The following is a 23,243-nucleotide window of genomic DNA, read 5'->3' as shown; positions in this document are numbered from 1 at the left end:
TTTGAGAGGTCAGGAATGAGAACAATGCATTTTAAAATGATTTCCTTTTAATATTGTAAGAGGATCTTGGTGTTATAGTTTATTCTGAGGATGCTGGTCAAAGGATGTGCTACCATTTGTGGTAAGCACATTATATGACAAATGCTTTGGTATGATTCTCCTCTGCAATAGGTTCTGAGTAATATCCTTAACATGATGTCATGTGGGATTCTATGGTGTTAGAAACGCACGCCTTAGAGAGTGGGACTTAGAGCTTAAACATAAAAGACGTAAAAGATGATATTGCCAATGGGGCAGAATCAGCACATAAAGGAGTTGAAGGCACAGGTTTTGCATGACAGGTTAGGACTGGAATCCTAGCACTGCCCATTTCTGAGTATGACCTATGAAAACCTGCTGACAATTTAAAAGCAATAGTTTCATGATGTGTAAAATGGATCCTCATGCTTAAATGACATTCCTTGATGTTTTAGTTTTCAGTGTATTCTGTTGATTTTCTATTAGCGTAGTTCAGATTTTTATCTCTTATGTACTCCCACATCATCAATGCTTTCTCTGACCCCATGCAAGCATCTACTTACATTATACATTTTTGGTGAAATCCATATTCACCATTTACATTCTTTTGATTATGTAAGTATTGTTCACAACATTATCATAAAATGTAATACAATCACATTTCTAACTTTTTGTTTTTTCTGGAGTTAGTAGTTGCTAGGATCCTCCCCCCCACCACCAATATATTTGGTTTTCCATGTGTCTGTCAATTCTTCCCCAAGTACTCTGACAGAATTGTACATGTCCTTTCTGTATAGCCACTCTTGATCTATTAGTCCTCGCCTTTACTCTCTGCGGTGGAAACAACTCTGTTCTGGAGCCTTTTATCCTACTGATCCAGTCTGGATTGGCTGACCTCTAGACTTTTGCATAGCTGCCATTGAGGAACCAATTCTCGTCCAAATTCCCCTCACCTCTTCTGTGTTTCATTCCTTCTTTTGAAACTCGTGTCTTCTTGGTTTACTTCCTTCTTGTGGTGGAATTTACCTTACAATAACTTTTTGGGAAACAATGCTTGGGAGATAATTTTGGAGGTAACCTGTATTCTAAAAATGTTTTTATTTTTATTTTACCTTTTGTTTGGTAATGTAGATGGGACAGAATTGTATGTTAGAAATAAGTTTTCTTCAAAATTTTGATGATACTTTCTATTCCTTTCTCCTTTATTTTTGCTCTTTAAAAGTCTGATGACTTTGGTTGGGCATGGTGGCTCACGCCTGTAATCCCAGCACTTTGAGAGGCTGAGGCGGGCGGATCACCTAAGGTCGGGAGTTTGAGACCAGCCTGACCAACATGGAGAAACCCCATCTCTACTAAAAACACAAAATTAGCCGGGCGTCGTGGTGCATGCCTGTAATCCCAGATACTCAGCCGACTGAGGCAGGAGAATCGCTTGAACCCAGGAGGTGGAGGTTGCCGTGAGCTGAAATTGATTGTGCCATTGTATTCCAGCCTGGGCAACAAGAGCGAAACTCTGTCTCAAAAAAAAAAAAAAAAAAAAAAGTCTGATAACTTTTTATTCCTGAATCTTTATACATGGTCTCTTTTTTCTTCTATTTAAACTTTCAGCATTTTCTTTTTATCCCTGGTGTGCTGAAATTTTATGGTGACATGCCTTGGTCTTTTTTGGGTACTTGGGTAGGGCTTTTCAAACTACAGATTTATTTTCTTCAGTTCTGGCAATTTTCCTTCTATTATATCTTTTATATGTTCCTTTCTTCTACTTTTTCCATTTTCTTTTTCTGAAGTTCTTATTATTTAGATCTTAGTAGATCCTCTATTTTTGTTATTTTTTTTCTATTCCTGTGTATTTAAATTTTACGTTTTTTTTTTTTTTTACCTTGCCTTTCAAATGTTCTTTTGGACTTTTATTTTTAATTGTAATTATCACAGTTTTTGTTTCCATTTGCTCTCTCGTTTTAAAATGTCTTTTTATTTATCAGTGTCTTGTTCTGTTTTTATGGATGTCCTACCTTCTCTTGTTTTTTCTGTTCTTAATCGTTCCTTAAAAAGTTTTTTTTTTTTGGTTACCATTCTCTGTATTGTCAGTGTTTCCTCTGAATTCCTTAATTCTGTTTTGTTTTTCTGCTTCTGTTTTTAGTTTTAGAGGTGTGCCATTTATTTATCTGCTGTCTCCAAGCTGAATACTTATTCTTCCTTACTTGCTTCTGTACTGCTAGTTCTGGGAGTCTACAAACTACAGCTCCCAGGATCCTTTGCCAAGAGACTGCCTTTTAGGTTCTGTCAGGAAGTGGCATTTATGAGGGTTCAGAAGTGGGAGGAAAGGGTAAGCTTTCTGATTCTGGCTTCCACAACAGTGGAAATTGTTGGGTTGCCAGAAATTGCTGGTGATTGTTGTGAGGATTGTGGGTTATGGCAACTACCAACTCCAGGTGTCTGTTCCAGCAGCAGTAGCACCTCTTAGGCATTTCCATATCTCCTATGTCTGGGGAGCCTTTCACTGCCCTAGGCTGCCTCCTCATAAAAAGAATGAAGGAAATGAAATAGTCATTGATTTGCTGACATCCAAACAAATCTTTTTTTCCATGGAAACCAACACCAGAAATAGTAAATGGGAAATCAATTAACCTTACCAATTCTCTATTCTTGCTGAACAAGATGGATAAATTATATTAATGTGCCGTATATATATATATTTTTTACCTGAACTACTGGAGAAATAAGAGAGCCTACTAGATTTGAAATAGATTGGTAACATTTACAGAAAGCTTGCTTGTTTATAACACAGCACTCTGGCCAGGACGTATACTTCATCAGGAAAATGTCATAACTGAATTGGAAATAGGAATTTGAAGCCATTTATTTCTCTATAAGTGAAAACACATTCATTCTTACTCTTTTAGTGATACCAGATGATACCATTTAAAGGCCATAGGTTCTTGCTTTAATTATATTTGTCACCAGGTTAATTAATTTCTGCTTCTGTGTATAGTTGCCCAGGTAACACATGTATGTGTCTGTGTGTGTATGTGAACTATATAACTTAATTAGTGGAGGACACTGGTCATGTGGATCACCAGAGTTTTTCCATATTAATTACCTTTACAAGTCAATGAAGGAACAAAGGTAAAGGCAAAAGAATTAGAACCAGGCCATTTTTATTTTTATTTTTTTTTTTTCCTAGCATAACACAGTTTTCCCTTACTTGGTTAAGCAAGGAAAGTTGAAAAACTCTTAAAGAGACTCTAGCCTAAAGCATTGAGTCTTTCAGAAGGGATTTCCAAACTAAACCATGAAGACAAAGTTGGACAAGAAGTAAATTTTTTTCTTGGTTACATGCCTCTGAAAAGCACATTATTTAATAAACGGTTGGTCAATTTCTCTGGAGTGAGAACTGCATTCTCCTGAATTGAATGATCAACATAAACTTCTATTAGCTTGGTACAAAAGTAATTGGGGTTTTTGACATTACTTTTAATATGTGTGTGTTTATGGGAATCTTTGCTTGTTTGTTTCTGTGGTTGTGTCAATCTGTGTGCAGCAAATTTAGTGTGATCCCTGTCTCCTCAATTTGGTGTAGAGAGAAAAATACTAACTTGGGAATCAGAAGAATTGGGATCTAGCTTTGGATAAAAAAGGCTAATACTTTAATATGAAGAGCCTCTTAGGGGACTTTACCACAAGAAGGATCATGCATAGTATTGTTTATAACAATGAAATCTGGAAAAAAATCACTAAATTTCCAATAATTGTGAATTGTTTAAATAAATTTTGGTACATTTACGTAATTGAATTTCTGTAGCCATTTAAAATATTGCTGTAGAATCATTTACTGGCATAAATGATGTTTTCATAGATAGATTTACTTCATATAATGACTGTTCATTTGATAATTTTTGGCCATATTGGCTGTTTCACAGTTATACAATGTTTCAGACAATGTTTAACAAAATTTAACTATTTTTCACCCAAGCAATACTAAGTAAATATGCTATGTGATACATTATAGTTTTAGGATAGCCATGTTAACCAAACCAAATTGTTAAACATTATGCTTTTAGGATAACCATGTTAACCAAATGGTTTTAGGATAGCCATGTTAACCAAACCAATTTTCTCAACACAGTAGTTTCTAATCAAATAATATAATGTGAAACAAGTAGAATTGGGCAAATATTAGGTGATTCTAAAATAATTTGCTTTGTGTAGGTTCACCAATCCAGTGGGGTAAAGACATAGTGTCTCTGTGTGCTCTTTCCATACGTTACTAAGAATTATAAAACTGATATGGTTTGGCTGTGTCCTCACCCAAATCTCATCTTGAATTTTAGTTCCCATAATCCCCACGTGTTGTGGAAGAGACCCAGTGGGAAGTGAATAAATCATGGGGGCGGTTTCCCCATGCTGTTCTCGTGTTAGTGAGCGAGTTCTCATGACATGTGATGGTTTTATAAGCATCTGGCATGTCCCCTGCTTGCACTCATTCTCCCTCCTGCTGCCCTGTGAAGAGGTGCTTTCCGCTATGATTGTAAGTTGCCTGAGGCCTCCCCAGCCCTGCTGAACGGTGAGTCAATTAAACCTCTTTCCTTTATAAATTACCCAGTCTTGAGCAGTTCTTTATAGCGGTATGAAAACAGACTAATACAAAGACTTAACCTTTATTTTGCCCTACAGATAGCTTTCAGTGCTCTAACTTTATTTCTAAGTCCAATTATTTCTAATTTGAGTGTCAAATATAATCATGAATCCCTGAAAATGTGAAAAATTGGTAAAGAAAATGGTGCACAGAAAATTCATCTTCCAAAGGAATGACTTTCTCACAACTGTCCCCAACCAACATCTACTACAAAGACTATTCATCCTCATTTTGTGAGTACAATAGATCTTTATTTTATTTTAGTCAGTGTACAAACCATATTCAGATATTTCGGAATACTGTTGTCAGTTGTTTGTATAAACTTGATTTTATTGCGTAGTTAGCAATGTGAAAATTGTTTAGGTAAGGTAGGTTAAGATAAAAATGTGTCATAAATTTTTTCATTACAAATTAAAGAAAACATTTAAATTTACTTTTTTTAATTTAGAAAGGCTTTTCAGAATGGAGTAATGCTGTGAAGCATGAGAGAAGTGAATTATTGCATTCAATAAAGCAGATTGCAACCTACAGGTAGCAAAAGATAGACATAGTAGAAATATATAGATGGATATATAGATAATAAATTGAAAAGATAAATACCAAAATTGTTCCCAGTGATTGTGTTGTTAGATGATGGGGGTGATCTAATTTTTAAATTAAATCTGATGACTTTCCTCCCTCCTTCCCTCCCTCCTTTCCTTCCTTCCTTTTCCCCTTCCTTCTCTCCCTTCCTTCCTTCCTTCCTTCCTTCCTTCCTTCCTTCCTTCCTTCCTTCCTTCCTTCCTTCCTTCCTCTTTCTTTCCTTCCTCTTCCTTTCTATTTCTCTGTTTTATTTGTTTAAGTGGCAAGGTAATATTTTGAGATATAAACTAAAATTCCCTCTCTGTAGGTTTTGTACCTCTTCGTCAGTCTGATGCAGTACGAAATTTATCTTAATGCCATAGGGATGGGCTGACACAGAGCAGATTGCAGGTGAAAGAAAAGTACTTTTTAACTTTTGTGTTTTCGAAGTGAAGACCAGGCAAACACAAAGTTTGGAAAAGCACATGAACAGTTAGAGCCAGTTCTCTCACATAAATACTGGATAATGTCTGCCTGGACTTGGGAGGAGCAGAAGAGAATCAGAGGGAAAGGAAGGTTATGGGTCTTGGATGGGCCAAGTTCTGGGATTTGGCGGCAGGAGGAGAGTGATAGAATCCTCCAATACATTTGAGGATTTGAGAGCAGGGAAGAACTCCTTGCAGAGGAATTAAAACTCACAAGTAAACAGAAACGTCTCAAAATAATGTTAGCAGGATTTTGCCAAGTGTTGGTTTAGTGCTCTCACATTTGGATGATTATAGAGGGAGAGAAAAAGTGGGAGGTAGAGGGAGAAGGCAAGAGTTAGCACTTCCAAGACTCTTACTACAGTCCAGAGATTTCTATCTCAACAATAGTTCAGTAAGGCTTTGGGTCAATATGGATCATTCGGTTATAATAATGTACGGAGTATTATTTTCTCCAAATCACCATAATGACAACCAATATTACATACACAGAGATAACTTTCGTGGAATTTACCTGATGTCAGAATGTATTTATAGTTGCTCTCAAGCCACTTTACAAATAAACAAAAGTAACCGTTTTGAAAGCTTAAAAGTTCACGAGGCTTCATTTCCATTAAAACCTAATCTGAACAAAACATACCAATCTAGTTCCACATGAGGTTGAAATGTGACTTCATTTCTAACCTGCCATATAGTCTAATTTAAGACATAGCATTACACAAATAAAGTGTCTCCTTATGCCTTCTAGTAACAAATTCCATCTTCCTATTTACATCTATTAAAAAATTACAGCTCAAGAGTAAAACTATTTACAAATATGCTTTGATCTTATTTCTGCTGTTGTTTTGCTTCCACTTCTTTCAGAGTTTATTCTGCTAATTCTGCCCTTTACTCTGCACCTGGCTCTGCCCTTGCCACTCCACTGAAGGTCCTCTTTTCCAGGTTGCCAGCATCCCCTGCACTGCTGAACCCATGCATCCCTTCGCTACCTTGGCCTAACTTAGTTTCCCATAAACAGCCAATGCTATTGTTCATGCTTTCCCTCTTGATATTTCCACACCCCCACTTATGTTTGTCCACCATCATTTTTGGATTTTTTCCCCTTCCACTTTTAAACTTCCCCAAAAGTTCTTCTTTTTCCTCTCCGTTCCTTAAACATTGGTGATTTTTTGATGTATGTCCTCAGTCTTTTTTTTTTCATTTTATTCATCCTCATTCTCTTCCTGAGAAATCTCTTGTTGTTTCAAGGCTTTAATTATCAGTTATATGCTTATTGTTAAATCTACATCTCTGATCTAGCTGCTGCTTCTGAGCTCCAGACTTACGTATCCAACTGCCTACTGGGCATCTCTACCTGGATGTCCTATAGTCCCTCAAACCCTATATGCCCAGATTGGAACTCATCCTCCCCACAAGCCTGTTTCTCCTGTGCACACCTATCAGTGCTGGCATTCCAGGTTGCATCTTAACCAAGCTAGAACCCTGGAGGTCCCATTTGACTCCTTTCTGTCTGTGAACCCCCATCTGTATTAGTCTGCTTAGGCTGCTATGACAAAGTATCATGGGCTAGGTGACTTAAACAACAGAAATTTATTTTCTCACAGTTCTGAAAGCTTGAAAGTCTAAGATGAATGTGCTGGTAAATTTAGTTTTTGGTGAGAGTTTTTTTCCTGGTTTGCAGATGGCCATCTTTTTAATGTGTCATTACGTGGCAGGCAGAGAGAGAGAGAGAGAGAGAGAGAGCAAGTTCTCTGGTGTCTCTTCTTATAAGGAAGGACACATCCTATTGGATCAGGGCCCCATATTTATGGCCTCGTTTAACCTTAATTGCTTCTTTAGAGGCCCTAGCTCCAAATATAGCCACATAAAAGTTAAGGGTTCAAAATATAAATTTTGGCAGGGGTTGGGAGAGACACTAAGTTTCAGTTCTTAAAACCATCCGTCAGTCACCAAGGTCTTTAATTCTGTGTAATAAATAGTGTGTGAAATGCCCACTTCTCTCAACTCCATGGTCATTAGTTAAGTTCTGACACCATCATCTTTCGTTCACCTGATTTACCACAGCAAGCATCCTTACTGTTTCCCTGCTTCCAGTCTAGCCCTCTCCCATCTAGTCCCTACACTGTAGCTAGGGTACCCTGTCTCAAATGCAAATCTGATTACATTACCCTTCTGTTGAATCTTTTCAACATCCTCCCATTACTCTCACAATAAAGCCCAGTCTGGTTCATGTGGCTCATTAAGACCTTTGTGACCCGGGCCTTGCTTGTCACCCCAGTCTTACATCTCCCAGCTCCCCACTGTCTTAGTCTGTTTTGTGTTGCTGTAAATGAATACCTAAAGCTGGGCAGTTGATAAGGAAAAAAGGATCATTTGGCTTATGATTCCAATGACTGGAAAGTTCAAGACTGGGCATCCGCGTTGGGTGAGGGCCACAGGCTGCTTCCACTCGTGGTGTAAGGAGAAGGGGAGTCGGTGTGTGCAGATATCACATGCTGAGAGGGGACAAGCAAGAGAAGTGGGAGGTGTCAGCTCTTTTTAACAACCAATGTTTGAGGGAATTCATAGAGTGAGAACTCACCCTCGTCCCCCACGGAGGGCATTAATGTATTCATGCAGAATCCATCTCTATGACCGAAACATCTTCCATTAGGCCCCACCTCCCAGCATGGCCACACTGGGGATTAAATTTCAACATGAGGCTTGAAGAGGACAAACAAACATCCAAACTGTAGCACCCACCTTGTGCTCAGTGCTCCAGGCTTAAGAAGCATCCACTTCCCCCAAGGAACTACATTCTTTTCTCTTGCAAGTCTTTAAGAACTTACTATTTTTTCCTGCAGTTGTGTGCTGCTCCTTCTCCCTGCCTCCTCTCTTCTCTTTTTCCCTGTCTCCTCCCCAGCATCTGAAGAGCCTGGCTAACGTTTACTCATTTCTCAGGTCTCAGCGTTGTCAACACCACTTTCTCCCAAAAGCTTTTCCTACCCTCTAAGGCTGGGCTGGTGTCCTTCCTCCAGAGGCTCCTTTGCTTGCTCATCTCTTCTTACTGTGTCCCAGAGTCTAGCACAGAGCTTGGCACAAAGCCAGCTTTCACTAATTAGAAATGGATGAATACGTCTCACCTACCGTTTAGGCCAGTTAATCAGGCAATAAACCCGTTCTCTTCTGGTAACAGTGTCCTCCACCTCTGAAGGAAAAAGTAAACCACATCTACATTATATCAATGTGCTATTTTAGGGGAGTCAGCAGGTGATGTCATAGGACAGAGCTCTGCAGGGTGGGTGGGAATGGTCTTGGATGCAGGGAGGTCGGCTCAGTCACTGTGTAGGAGGGACGTCTTCATGTCCCCTCATTTGCTGCCAGGCCCTCATGACAGCTTTCTGTCTCTATGTGAATGAATGGCTGCAAACCTGAGAGGTATTTAAAACACCCAACAACTGCTATGGTTGTATAGATAAATAAGTGAATGAGAAAATGACAGTCCTCGCTTTAGTGGCACACATACCAAAATTGGAATGATACAGAGAACATTATCACAGTCCCTGCATGAGGATGACGCGCAAGTTTGTGAAGTGTTAAAGAAAAAAAAAGAAAATCAGAAATGTGTTTCTGATTCTCTAAACTAAACTTTATGTCACAAAACCAGTGATATAAGTAATTCTGGTGCATATCACTCACCAAATTATTCTAATAATTTCCAACTTGTTTACTGATTGTAGAAAAAATGTTTTTGTGGTTTTCACTGACTAAATAATGCTCCTTTCTGAGCCATGATTGAACACAAGAACTACATCAAGGTCTTCCAAGGATTTTACCATTAGCAACGGTGTGCATGTAGTTGCCAGCATCTCCTCCACAGTGGGACTTGGAGAGCCCACGTCCCAGCCTCACCAATAATGCCAGGGCTAAGTTGCTGCCCACCATTTACTCTGTTATTACAACCCAGACCCACGTGGCCCAGTGGGGCCTCCCCTGCTGCCTCTGCCACCGCGTTGCTTAGCTAAGTGGCCACCAGGGGCCACCCTCCCTAGACCACCAATGCTTCCAGACACTTTCACTGCCTTTCTGGCCTCAGCAGGTGACAAAGCCTGGAAGTGGAAATGGCTCGAATGAGGTATCCTTATTAGCCAGAGGAACTACCAGCAGCCCGAGGCAATAGATTTTGGTGGGGGAGGAGGATTTGAGCTTCACAGCATTTCCCTGCTCGAGAACGTTCTTTCCTTCTAGTAGGAAATATTTATGTAAGGGTCCCTTGGCCTGGTATGGGGGTGCCTCGGTACTATGTTCCAGTCTGTATCCCTGCCCCCTGTCCCTTTACTTTTCTATGTGTGCCATGTGTTGCAGACAAACTGGAACATTCCCGCGCACGCGCGCGCGCGCGCACACACACACACGCTCCTGCCTCTTTCCTTGTGCTTGTGTAGCCCCTCAGTGTAATCTTCTTGCCCACCGCTAAGATAGAGCTGATTTATCAAGACAGGGGAATTGCAATAAAGAAAGAGTTTAATACGTGCAGAGCCCGCTAGATGGCACACTGGTGTTTGATTATTACTAAAATCAGCCTCCCTGAAAATTTGGAGGCTAGGATTTTTCAACCATAGTTTGGTGGGCAGGGGCTAGGGTATGGGTGCTGCTGATTGGTTGGTAATGCAATCACAGGGGTGTGGAAAACCGTCCTCCAGCGCTGAGACTGCTTCTGGGTGGGGGCTACAGAGGAGTCGCTGGTCCCCGTAGGACCATCCCATCATCAGAAATGCAAAAGTCTGAAAAGACATCTCAAAAGGTCAATCTCAGATTCTGCAATAGTGATGTTATTTACAGGAGTACTTGGGGAAGTTGCAAATCTTATGACTTCCAGAATAATGGCTGGTAGTCATTTAACTACGAATTGAGGCCCCTCTCACCCTCCTAACCTGGTGGCCTGTAGTTAGTTTTACAGAGGTGGTAGTTTTGGGGAAAGGCTATTATTAATCAAGCTATAAACTGAATTTCTCCCTAAATTAGCTTGGCCCACACTCAGGAATGACCATGGGCAGTTTGGACATTAAAGGCAAGATAGAGTTGGTTAGATCAGATCTCTCTCACTGTTGTAATTCTCGTTGTTATAATTTTTATAAAGGTGGTTTACCTTGGACGGTTGCCTCTTTCTCAATTGTTCTCCCTCCTCCTACCCTTAATTCTACCTGTTAATATTTCATCTCTCCTTCAGAGCTTAGCTGACATGCTGCCACCTCCTATGAAGGGATTCCTGATCCCTCCAACCAGATTATAATCTTTCTCTCACATTTATTCCTTCTCTTATGACGGTGACCCTACTAGACCTTCTATTTTTACATTAGCATTTGCATAGTTAATTTTTAAAATATTCTATATTTTCCTAAACTGATGATCCCAGAGAGAAATTTGCTCTGCTTTTCCTTTTCATCCCCTGAAGATCTTAGTCTAGAGCCTTTCACATAACAGGTATATAATCCTCTTTGGGTGAGATTTGGAATTATTATTTTTTCCTTTTTTTAGTTATTGTCTATTTATAGTCTTGTTTGATGGAATTATTTTGTGTGATACATAAAAGTGTTATCAAGGGAAATTTCTAGAACCAATGTGAAAGCTACAGAAAGAAATGTTTCTGGTTTCTGCATTTCTCTAAGCCTTAGATTCTTCCTCTGCTGAAATGTGGGTAATAATAGTCCATGCCATGCAAGATTGTTGTGTGGATTAAATGAGACCATGTGTTACTTAGCACAAAGTTCACCATGCAGTAAGTGGTCAGGAAATAGCAGTTGTTTTTGCTATTGCTGCTATTATTACTTTGTTCTAATACAGCTGACTAAGTATGAAAAATGCTGCCACACAGATCTTCCTTCTTTCACTGGTATTTGGTAATTCTTTCATTCAACTTATATTTATTCTCTAACTACTGATATTGAAAATCCTGTGCTTAGAAAAAATTCCACACAAGTCTCCTGTCTTCGTGAAGCTCAGTCTAGAGTGGAGTCAGATATTTATCCAGCAATTATGCAAGGAGAGATACATGGTTCTTCAGGACCCTAGTTTAGGGAGCCTAGACTTAGGGAGAGAAGTCAAAGAAGATGTTCCTGAAGTGTTCAAATGTGGCTGTCAACTTCCTGGAGAAAGTAGTTTAGGGGCTAGTTTGACCAGAGCTGGGATTAGGGTAAGGCAAGTGAGGCATTTGCTATAGGGACAAAATTTAAGGGAGTGTCAAAAGATTCAGCGATCAAGATAAACAATATTTTACTGCGATATTGAAAATAAAAATTAATGCGAAAAAGTTCCCAATGCACAAAACATCACAATTTTGGATAAAGATAGGATCAGTAACAATGTTGTATTGAATCATATTGGAGCCTTAGGCAAAAGGAGAAAATCAAATACTGATCCTCAGTTTTAGCCCTGGATTTGACTAGGTAAGAATAACTTTAAAAGTCCATTTATGTCCAGAGATTCTGGAAAACTAAGTACACTTACATGGAAACTTCTAATTCTATCCAGCAGAGGGCAGTGATGCCTAAATAAACAGTTGGAGGCTTTTGCTGTCATTTTCATCAATCATCATCATCAAATTTGGGGAGGGATTAACTTCAAGGTTAAAAGTTTTTGCAATGGAAATAGGGTATGCTGTGGAAACTTTATGTAACTCTAGTGTTAGAGGACCAGCAAACTCTTATAAACTGCCATACAACAAGCTTTCTTTTTAGTAGATGTATTTTTACAGATATGATTTGAAATGTAGCCAATTCCAGGACTTACAAATCTTGAAACCACATAGTGACGAACATTCTGTAATTTTTGCGTGGGTCAATTTTTGGAGGCAGCAGTCAATTAGTGGCTGATTTCCTTTTCATTCCTGTCTTCTTTCAGTATTAAAATCAGAGACTTAGAAAGCTGGACATAATGTAGAAAGAGAGATCCCCTCATTTGCAAGCCACTACAGGTGAGGTTGGCTTATTATTTGTTAATTCACTTGTTCACTCATTATCTCATTTATTCAAGGATTTCACAAGCATATATTGTCTGCCATATGACAAATACTGTGGTGGCACAAAGGGACACAGAGACTCAGATGAGTCACAGTGCTCACCTTTCTTGAGCAACTACTTAAGAACAGGAAACAGTGGCAGAAGTAGATCTTTGTGACCCTTAAGCTAAGTTGGTGTGCTGAAATATATGCCAAGCACTCTAGGAACTTGGTTCAAGAGCAGCTAATAGTTCTTCATCTGTTTACTGTTAAGGGTATTTTTGGAATCTAAGATAATTTTGGAAATTTAGTACTTTGTTATTATTTGACTCTGATTTTGGCACAAAAAAATACCTCTAATGAAACTTCAAGCATTTCTAAGGTTCTAGTTCAATGGGGACATCCATCACGTGCTTCTTGATGACTGCCTGAGAAAGAGGACGCAAAGGCCAATCCCTAGAGAAATAATCTACGCAAGTAGTTTGTAAACTGTGCCTTGGGAACTCTAGGGCTCTGTTTCTCCAGTGTGGTCTGTATCACCTGCATCAAATACTTTAGAGTACTTGTTAAAAATCCAAATTTCCTTCCTGGAGACCTACAGAATCAGAGTCTGGAGGGACTTGGGGCAGGAAGGGTAGGGACCTGCCCTTCCACAAGCGTTCCAGGTAGTTCTTATGCATACTAAAGAGCTCCAGGAGCTCTACTCCTTGCCTTTGCCAGCTCACATAGACCCTTCAACCGTATCACCCCTTCTTCTAAAGTGTAAGTTCCATGAGGTCTAGACTTTTTGTCCATTGTATTCACAGCTGTATCCCCAGTACTTTGAACAATGGCGCACAGCAAGTATTTGTTGACTGAATAAATTAAGACATTAGGTAAATTGAATTTCCACCTAAGAGTTCATTTTGATCAAGGTTTCTAATACTAAAAAAAAAAAAAAAAGTACCTAGACCATAGTTTTGGATCATCCTCTTTCCTTAAAGAACAGAAGCAAAGGTAGCTGAAAGCCCTTAGGTTTCTGAGCCCCTCTTAGATAATTACATTGAGTATGGAACCGAGTTAGCCACATTTTCAAGACCAAGTTCCTATTGCCTTCAGATAATAATCTGGTAACCGTAAGTATCATTCCTGCATTTACTCCAATAAGTACTGGACTTTAGAAATGTCAAGTGTCAATTACTGGTGAGTTTGATTTCCCATTCCGCTGTCCTGACTTATAGACCAAAGCTCTTAATGCTGGAATGTCTGACACTCTTGATTCAATTTAAGGCACAGCAGTAATGTGACTTTCTGTGGGTTTTTACATTGACAGTGATGGAGCTGAAACTAGGCACTTCCGGTTGGATCTTACGCTCAGTAAGATAGCATTTTTTGATTTTTATCAGGGAAGAGCCCTTGTTTCGGTGACCCATGTGTTCAATTCTACAACTAAAAGTTATTTATTTATTTATTTATTTATTTTTTGAGACAGAGTTTTGCTCTTGTCACCCAGGCTGGAGTGCAACGCCTTGATCCCGGCTCACTGCAACCTCCGCCTCTCGGGTTCCAGCTATTCTCTTGCCTCAGCCTCCTGAGTAGCTGGTATTACAGGCATGCACCACTACACCTGGCTAATTTTGTATTTTTGGCAGAGACGTGGTTTTACCATATTGGTCAGGCTGGTCTTGAACTCCTGACCTCAGGTGATCCGCCTACCTCGGCTTCCCAAAGTGCTGGGATTACAGGTTTGAGCCACCGTGCCTGGTCTGAATGTTAGTTATTCATTCATTCACGTACCTGTTTTTCATAAATATCAGTTGAGCATTTCTGTCTAGAAATGACTTTATTCAGCTTTACAGATAGAGTTGGGTAGTCTTTATATATTCATGGGAAGAATCTACTTGTTATTCTATACTGAGGCTGCCAAATTTGTATGTGTGCGTTTTGTGGATGCACTGCTGAAAGTGAAGTCCTTGGATAAAAAAGGGGGTAGTCCCTTATTCCTGATTCTCTCTTCTCAGTACAAATAAAGATCAACTTAAAAAAAATAAATTATAGACATAAGCTGTTTGTATGAACTGGAGCCTGAAATCAAGAAGTGGATAATAGGAAGGGAGGGAAGCAATGTGGAGTAAGAACAACCAGCTTGGATATTATATTTCTTTAGGTTCCCCAAAAGCAGGATGCTGAAACAAGAATTTAGGTACAGCCTGTTTCTTTGGCAGGTGATCCTAGAAGGCACTGCAAGGGAGTAGAGAAATGAGACAGAGAAGGGATCCTCCCCTTAGAGATGGGGTAGACTGAGTCTCTGAATGTCACTCTGAACAACGAGGAATTTTAGTTATCCACCAAATTGCACCCCTCATTAGTTAAAGGTTGTCTGGGAGCATTCACTTCCTGGTACTTTCAGCCTGTGTCTTTCCTCCTTTGTGTGGTCAGAGGATAACCTCAAACAAAAGATGCTGCAAGAAGTCTCGATAGTAAATGGGAACTGCGCAGGTGGCCTCTAGGTAGGTAGGGGGAAGCATGACTTTGTGATTATATATATATATGTGTGTGTGTGTGTGTGTGTGTGTGTGTGTGTGTGTGATGGTGAATTTTATGAGTCAACCATTATTGTGGGTCTTTCTGTGAGGGTGTTTTGGGTGGGATTAACATTTAAATCAGTGGAGTTAAGTAAAGCAGATTGCCCTCCATTTTATGGGTGGGCTTCATCCAATCAGTTGAAAACCTGAGTAGAACAAAAAGATTGACTCTCCCATTAGGAACAGAATTCTCCAGCTAACTGCCTTCAGACTTCATCTGCAGCATCAGCTCTTCCAGCCTGATGACCTTTGAGCTGAACCTTTGCTCTCCCTGGATCTCCCACTCCACTGGCCCACCCTGTGATTTTGAACTTACCAGTCTCCACAATCGTGTAAGTCAATGCCTTAAAATAAATCTCTCTGTCTCTCTCTTTTATTGGTTCTGTTTCTCTGGAGAACCCTGGCTAATACAGTATGCCTGTGCTTGATTTCTTCTGGTTAGGAAAGAAAGAAATAACTCCTTTTGGACAAAGAAGGTAATGTGTGTTGGTTTTACGTGTTTTATTTTACCTACAAAATAAATTGATATTCTGATAATTTTTCTAAAGCTTGTAAAACACTTTAGTTAAATCTTTTTAAAAAGGTAACCAAAAGTACAAACCCAGATAACTTTAAACTCTTAACACCAAGCACCATCACTGACAGAAGCATTTTCATTTCAGGAGCATTTTATTCTGCATAAGAGGGGATACAATGGTACAAATCTGCAGTTTGGTGGTGGTGGTTGTTCTTTTGGGAATCCTGCATGTGTAGGCTATACTTTTTTACAGTGGGTTTAGCTCATAATACATTCTGTCCATGAAGCACATTACCGTTGAAGGTATGTTTGGCCTTTGCCTGTTTATTGCTACCCAGAGTATATATAATTAGAAAGAATTTATTATTTCCTAGAAGGTGTTAGGTGCCCACTCTTGTCTCTCTGATTCTTTTGATTCCTAAGCCCCTGAAAGCAACTCTTAAGAATAACTCTGGATGCAATTTGGCAAAATAAATGTATTTTTGTTTGTACAGTCTGAAATTTTTCTACTGCATATACTGTGGTGTTTTGCTACTTGTCAATATTCAGTCGAAGTCCCTTGAACATCTGAAAAGCTAAGCCTGATAAGAAGCATTAAACAGTCTCTTATTTTCTGCATTATAAAACTAATTTTCAGAGCAGCAATTTGTATGAAGCAAATAATCACATTATTGCCTTTATCTCTAAGTGTTTCCCAGATGGAACAGCATATAGAACAGTATATTATGCAGCTTGAGTTGGATGTACATCAAAATCATTAGCTTATATTGAAAGCTTCACTGGGAAGATTAGAACTATAGTCAAGATAAAACTAACTCTTTGAAGATGAATTCCAATGAAGTAATGCCAAGTAAGTGGAAGAAGGCATCTTTGGAAAAATATTTGTTGTCTATATTTAATATTCTTAGATTTCTGTTAGACAATCTAAAGCAGAGAATTAGTGAATAAGTTATTAATTTGGAGATGATATTGGGAAGAGAATGTTTATTTTCAACTATCCCTGTTTTACTCATGGCATTCTGCCTATTAATAGAATAGAAACAATTGCTGGCTGTATTAACATATTGTGGGATGTAAGTGACAGAAACTCGGCCTTCAACATAGCCAAGCGAAGCTGGAGAGAGTGATAAGTAGAACCGGGTACTTGAACACTTTCAAGATTCTTACTCTGGGTATCAGCTTCATGCTTCTTTGACTTTCCTCTGAGTATCTTCATGATACCCAGACCAGACTGGCTTTCTCCAAATGGCAGAAGATGACCAGTGGTAGTTCCCAAGTTTTACATCTTTAATTATACTCGCTGGAGAAAGTTTGACTTAATGTACATCGACTCATGTACTTATGAAACACACACCTCTCCCCAATTTAATGTGGGAACACTCAGCCCTGGCAAGGAAATGGGGGCTCCATCACTGAGTACCTGCCACATTCCAGGTATAGTTTACCTAGGGCTTTCCATACATGATCTCTAATCATGGAATTTTTTTCCAAGTAAGCCTCTCTCTTTTGCAGATCAAGCATAAAGAGGTTAAATCACCAAAATCACACTGCTAATAAATGATGTACCTTGGGTTTCAACTTTATTTTTTAAATTTTACTTTAAGTTCTTGAATACATGTGCAGAACGTGCAGGTTTGTTACACAGGTATACATGTGCCATGGTGGTTTGCTGCACCTATCAATCTGTCATCTAGATTTTAAGCCCTACATGCATTAGGTATTTGTCCTAATACTCTCTCTCCCCTTACCCCCCACCTCCTGACAGGCCCCAGTGTGTGATGTTGCCCTCCCTGTGTCCACGTGTTCTCATTGTTCAACTCCCACTTATGAATGAGAACATGTGGTGTTTGGTTTTCTGTTCTTGTGTTAGTTTGCTGAGAATGATGGCTTCCAGCTTCATCCATGTCCCTGAAAAGGACATTATCTCATCTTTTTTATGGCTGCATAGTATTCCATGGTGTGTATGTGTCACATTTTCTGTATCCAGTCTATCATTGATGGGCATTTGGGTTGGTTCCAAATCTTTGCTATTGTGAATAGTGCTACAATAAACATACGTGTACGTGTGTCTTTATAGTAGAATGATTTATAATCTTTTGGGTATATACCCAATAATGGGGTTGCTAGGTCAAATTTCTGGTTCTAGATCCTTGAGGAATTGCCACACTATCTTCCACAATGGTTGAACTAGTTTACACTCCCACCAACAGTGTAAAAGCGTTACTGTTTCTGCACATCGTCTCTGGCATCTGTTGTTTCCTGACTTTTTAATGATCACCATTCTAACTGGCATGAGATGGTATCTCATGGTTGTTTTGATTTGCATTTCTCTAATGACCAGTCATGAAGAGCTTTTTTTCCCATATGTTTGCTGGCCGCATAAATGTCTTCTTTTGAGAAGTGTCTGTTCATATCCTTTGCCCACTTTTCGATGGGGTTGTTTTTTTCCTATAAAGTTGTTTAAGTTCCTTGTAGATTCTGGATGTTACCCCTCTGTCAGATGAGTAGATTGCAAAATTTTCTCCCATTCTGTAGGTTGCCTGTTCACTCTGATGATAGTTTCTTTGGCTGTGCAGAAGCTCTTTAATTAGATCCCATTTGTCAATTTTGGCTTTTGTTGCGATTGCTTTTGGTGTTTTAGTCATGAAGTCTTTGCCCACGCCTATGTCCTGAATGGTATTGCCTTGGTTTTCTTCTAGGGTTTTTATGGTTTGAGTTTTACATTTAAGCCTTTAATCCATCTTGAGTTAATTTTTGTGTAAGATGTAAGGAAGGGGTCCAGTTTCTGTTTTCTGCATATGGCTAGCCAGGTTTCCCAGCACCATTTATTAAACAGGGAATCTTTTCCCCCATTGCTTGGTTTTGTGAGGTTTGCCAAAGATCAGATAGTCATAGATATGTGGTGTTATTTCTGAGGTCCCTGTTCTGGAATTTCAACTTCATCTTCATCTGTGTTCCTTCCTCTGTACCATGCTGCTTCACTAAAATGTTTGTTTTGTTTTGCTGTGTGACAACATGACATTCATAACACAGTTTGGTCAGTAATATGCCCTTTTGCCTGTTAGATACCCTCAGCTTTCGTCACATTTATTCTAATCCTGAGCAGTGGGAAAACAATTTTAGGTAATTTCTTTCCAACTTCTGCAAGTGGTAAAATGCACAAGTGTTAAGCACGGAGGAGTGTTACTTATAATGGTTAGTCAACCTAGACTCAGAAACCAGTGATATCATGAAGTTGTGCTTTTAATGTGAGAGTCTCAGGTGCCCAGTTCTTTCCCTCCACAGTTCACTGTGACAGACAGTGTTGAATTTCACCTGAGCTCTGAAAACAGTAACAGTTTTCTGTTCTGGGAAACAGCCTGTCACCGACTACCCTTCCCATGTGACTTAGATAAGGCTTCTTGTCCACTCTTGACTCTTTCTCATGACAAATAAGATGACTCCCTTGTTTACTCGTGACAAGGACAGATACACACCCCCCAATTTCACATGCTTTGTCTTATGAATAATTAGATGGATTGTTTGTCCTCCTGTAACTAGCTAGACACAGAGATAAACATTTTCTTTTAAGCTGACTGACTGAGACGTCTCCTGATTGCAAAATCAATCCTGACTGTAAACCACTCCACTTATAACTTGTCTACACCTATGTATAAAGGTGTAAGACAAAGCCACCCTACTGGGACACTCTGATCCTCAGATCTGAGGTGCTCCCCATTGCTCCCCATTGCTATAGCCAGAATAAACTCAGTTTCTGTACTCGTTCAGTTCTTGTCTTTAATGAGCCCTATCAGGTCTCACAGATTGAATTCCATCTCTCCTGACCCAAGTGTGTCTGCGTTTGTGCATACATGTACACTCACGTGTGTATGTCAATATCCCAAAAGGAAGTGTGTACATCAATATCCTGGAAGAAACTTTGGAATTTACATTGAATATGAGTAGCAAACTTCAAATTTTATAACAGAATACTCCCATGCTCAGTGTAGATTGGTGCTACCATCATAGATTCAGAAGCTTGCCAAATTCCGCTTAGAGAAATCTCACCGGTGATTATTGCCATTTAAGATTCATGCTGAGGACCAGGATAGCTTTTTGTCCAGGTTCATTTAGATTTTCTTTCATTCTAGGAAGCTGTATGTCATAAATGTGTTTTTTGTGTTGCTCCCTTCACCTGTTATAGTTAGAACCTGTATATAACCAGAGCGCCACGAGGCCAAATCTCTAGCAAGTGCAAATTCAAAGAAACAGTAATCTGACAAAGTGTAATTGATTGCAAGCAAATTGTAAATGGAGGTTCTCAAAGGACATCAAGAGGCCTCTTAAAACCTATTCTATTTTTCCCCCATCCATCTCTTAATCACCCCAAAACTTTTCAGTTGACTGTTTTCTCCCTCTGCTTCCACATACTGAAGGACACCATGTAGAATAGTAGTGTTTGCCTTCTCTCATCCTCTGAAGACATTTCTGTCCTTGCTCACTTAGTTTCTAGGCTTTTGAAATGTAGAATTAAGGTGAGCAGGAAATGAAAAAAGCAGAATAGGACTGAGGTTTACCCATGGAAGGAAAAAAGAATAGTGATTAAAGAGGAATGAGTGTGCGTGTGTATGTACACAACAGAAAATCACAACTCCTATGTAACTCAGTTTACGTAACACAGAATTTTGCATACAGTAAATTTTAGGAACTATTTGAAACACATTAATGACTTCCAGCTGTGTGTGTGTTTTTTTTTAAAGCAGTGGAACCATGTTTTTTTTAAAAAGAAATATTAAGTGGAATTTTAATAAACAAAATAAAACTGAAGTTTGGACAAGCAGCCTGAATATCTGTGTACTCTGCTTCTCCCCCTGGAGAAGACAGTTTGAAAAATAGTTAGAAATTCCAGTTCAATAAAAATATATGCTATTAATTTTTAAAATTAAGAAGCAAATCATCATTGATTTTTTCTTATTATAAAGGCAATATGTTTATTTAGAGAAAATTAAATATATATAAATAACTACTGAATATTTCATAATTTCAGCACCCCAAGATAAACTTTATTAACAATACTGTTAATATTTTCCTGTCCAGTCACCGATTTTTAAATCTGCATCAGTGTGTCAATATATCAGTGTTTTAATATGATGATGCCATGGTTTTTTGTTTCTGGTTCATAGAAAGAATCATATAACATCATTAAAGCCTTAACAGTGATCTTACGTACTGTCCAAAACACATTAAACTGTGGTCTCCAGGTTATTTAAAAGTTGACTTTCCTTTGAGGTTTTTTTTCTTAGAGATTGCCATTATCTGCCACATCAAAGGTAATGATCTTTCTCCTCGTTTCTTACACCTGAGTAAATTTTCTGGCTCCATTGGACTCGGTTCATAAATACCCAAGCAAATGAACAGTCCAAATGGTCTAATTAAACTGTTCTGCATTCTGCTTCCCCTGTCAGAAAGGGCAGAACCGGGCTTCAAGTCCGGGAGTGCAGTAGCAGCTGGAAAAAAAAAATGGCACTATGGGACCTTGAGAGGTCTCCACAATTTTACAAGGTGCTGTCACTCTGAATGAATTAAATAAATTATTTATTTATCTTAACCTACAGATTCTCTTTAGTCAATTTATTAAGGAAGCCTAGGACACTAATAAAACGGGGCTGAAACAGGGGTTTGAGATTAACTGTGAAATTGATTTATCCTCGTTATGCATGACTCCTCATTTGCCCAGATAACTGAGAATTACACTCTTTTCCTAAGGAAAGAACAGTTCTGGTTTGAGGAAGATAAGAGTGTAAATGAAAGAAGGGACACGGGATTTCTAAGCAACACTCTGCCCCGACTTCTACCTCAAGCAGTTAGGGCAGAAAGAGTCCACTGATCTTTCATATCAAAGCCAAGTTTCAATCGCTCACTTGACTTTAAAAAGTGCAAAGCATGTTCTGCTTTATGTTTTAAACTCTTGACCCGTGATCATTATCAGGTAAGAACCATATCAATTACCATAACTGTAATTGCATTGCTTTTAATATTATCTAGAAAATCATGCACATTAATAGTGGAGCTTTCTATCTCTGTTGAAGAACAATTACTCCTAAAAATTTACTACACTACGAAAGTAGATGATTTTTATTTCTTTTTTTGTGTGTGCAAAAGAAATCCCAGCATTGAAGTATCTTTAAAAAATTGTTTTTGGGAGAAATACATTAAGTTTTTTCAACAAGATCTTTTAGTGCAGTAGTAATTTCCCATTATAGAAATGCAAATTTTGTTCCTTCAGGATTAATGTGCTTATTTCTTGATTGATGATCAGCCTTTTTATCTGCCAGGGGTGTGATAAGCCTAGTTTGACTACTTACATGTTTTGTTTTACAAAGCTTTATAGTTCCTGTGCTATTTCATTTTGGCTGTAGGCTATAACAGCTTAAAATAATTATTTTAATATCTGGAATTGATAACAGCAGTCTAAAAAATACAGCATTGTTTGCATTATATCTTCACTTAGAAGGTAATGGCTGTAATAAGATTGAACTCATCTATGAATTAATCACATTGCCTGCTTCATCCTTTCAGTGAATTCTATCTTTTGAACAATGTACAGAGAAACACTGTAAATTTGTAGATTGTACTTGCTTTTATCTCTTTGGTGGTAATATATTTGTTGAACAGACAGCAACTATCTTTATGGAGGACCATCATGCTAAGGTAATATTTTTAGGGTTTTGGTCACAAAGTAGACTTCTGATTGTTCTATAGTTTCCAAGGTCAACTGCTGATGTGTGTTTCTTTTCCCATATAAATATGGGTGCACCAAAAATCTCACAAATCACCACTAAAGAACTTACTCATGTAACCAAATACCACCTGTACCCCAATATCTTATGGAAAAAAACTCTTGATAAAAAGATTACTTTCTTAAGAAGCAAATATAATTTCTTTCTTTCCAGTTCTTTTTTTCTATAGATTTTTTTTTTTCTCTTCAGCAACCTTTCCCCTCAACGTTATTTCTTTTCTCTGACAACAATCACCAAGTCTTTGGGGTCTTTTCTCAGTGATATTTTGTTCCATAAAAAAAAAATAGCCTTTAACATCACTACAGATCATCACAGTTGATCTGATTTTGTGTTTGAGTATAACTTATTATCAACTAAGTTGAAAACAAGTACCTTTATTTATTTATTTTTATTTTTTTGAGACAAGGTCTTGCACCGTTACCCAGGCTGGAGTACAGTGGTGTGATCTTGGCTCACTGCAGCCTTGATCTACTGGGCTCAATCTGTCCTCCCACCTCGGCCCTGGAGTAGCGGGGACCACAGGTATGTGCCACCAGGCCTGGCTATTTTAAAAATTTTTTGTAGCGACAGGGTCTCACCATGTTGCCCAGGCTGGTGTCTAAACCCCTGGGCTCAAGTGATTCTCTCCCTTTGGCCTCTCAAAGTGCTAGGACTACAGATGTGAGCCAGCATACCTGGCCTGAAAACAAATATCTTAATGGTTAAGA

At 38.8% G+C, this 23,243-nt stretch overlaps 1 long non-coding RNA gene and 1 other non-coding gene across 2 annotated transcripts in view; both read left to right on the top strand.

Annotated features, from left to right (window-relative positions):
• Positions 1-9,180: 9,180 nt before the first annotated feature.
• On the top strand, positions 9,181-9,287 carry LOC116270127. Its single transcript, XR_004178064.1, has one exon. It is a non-coding gene; the product is annotated as a U6 spliceosomal RNA (small nuclear RNA).
• A 5,110-nt stretch (positions 9,288-14,397) lies between these two features.
• The window catches only part of LOC103878424, a 150,610-nt gene continuing 141,764 nt past the window's right edge, over positions 14,398-23,243 (top strand). The window contains exons 1-2 of the long non-coding RNA XR_004177827.1: positions 14,398-15,572; positions 16,446-16,607. This is a non-coding gene — a long non-coding RNA (uncharacterized LOC103878424). The remainder of the gene's footprint in view (positions 15,573-16,445; positions 16,608-23,243) is intronic.

Source organism: Papio anubis, chromosome 13 (genome assembly GCF_008728515.1).
Source record: "Papio anubis isolate 15944 chromosome 13, Panubis1.0, whole genome shotgun sequence".
NCBI classification, from domain to species: domain Eukaryota; kingdom Metazoa; phylum Chordata; class Mammalia; order Primates; family Cercopithecidae; genus Papio; species Papio anubis.
The sequence above is the reverse complement of the archived record's forward strand: the minus strand, read 5'-3'. Positions and strand labels throughout refer to the sequence as shown.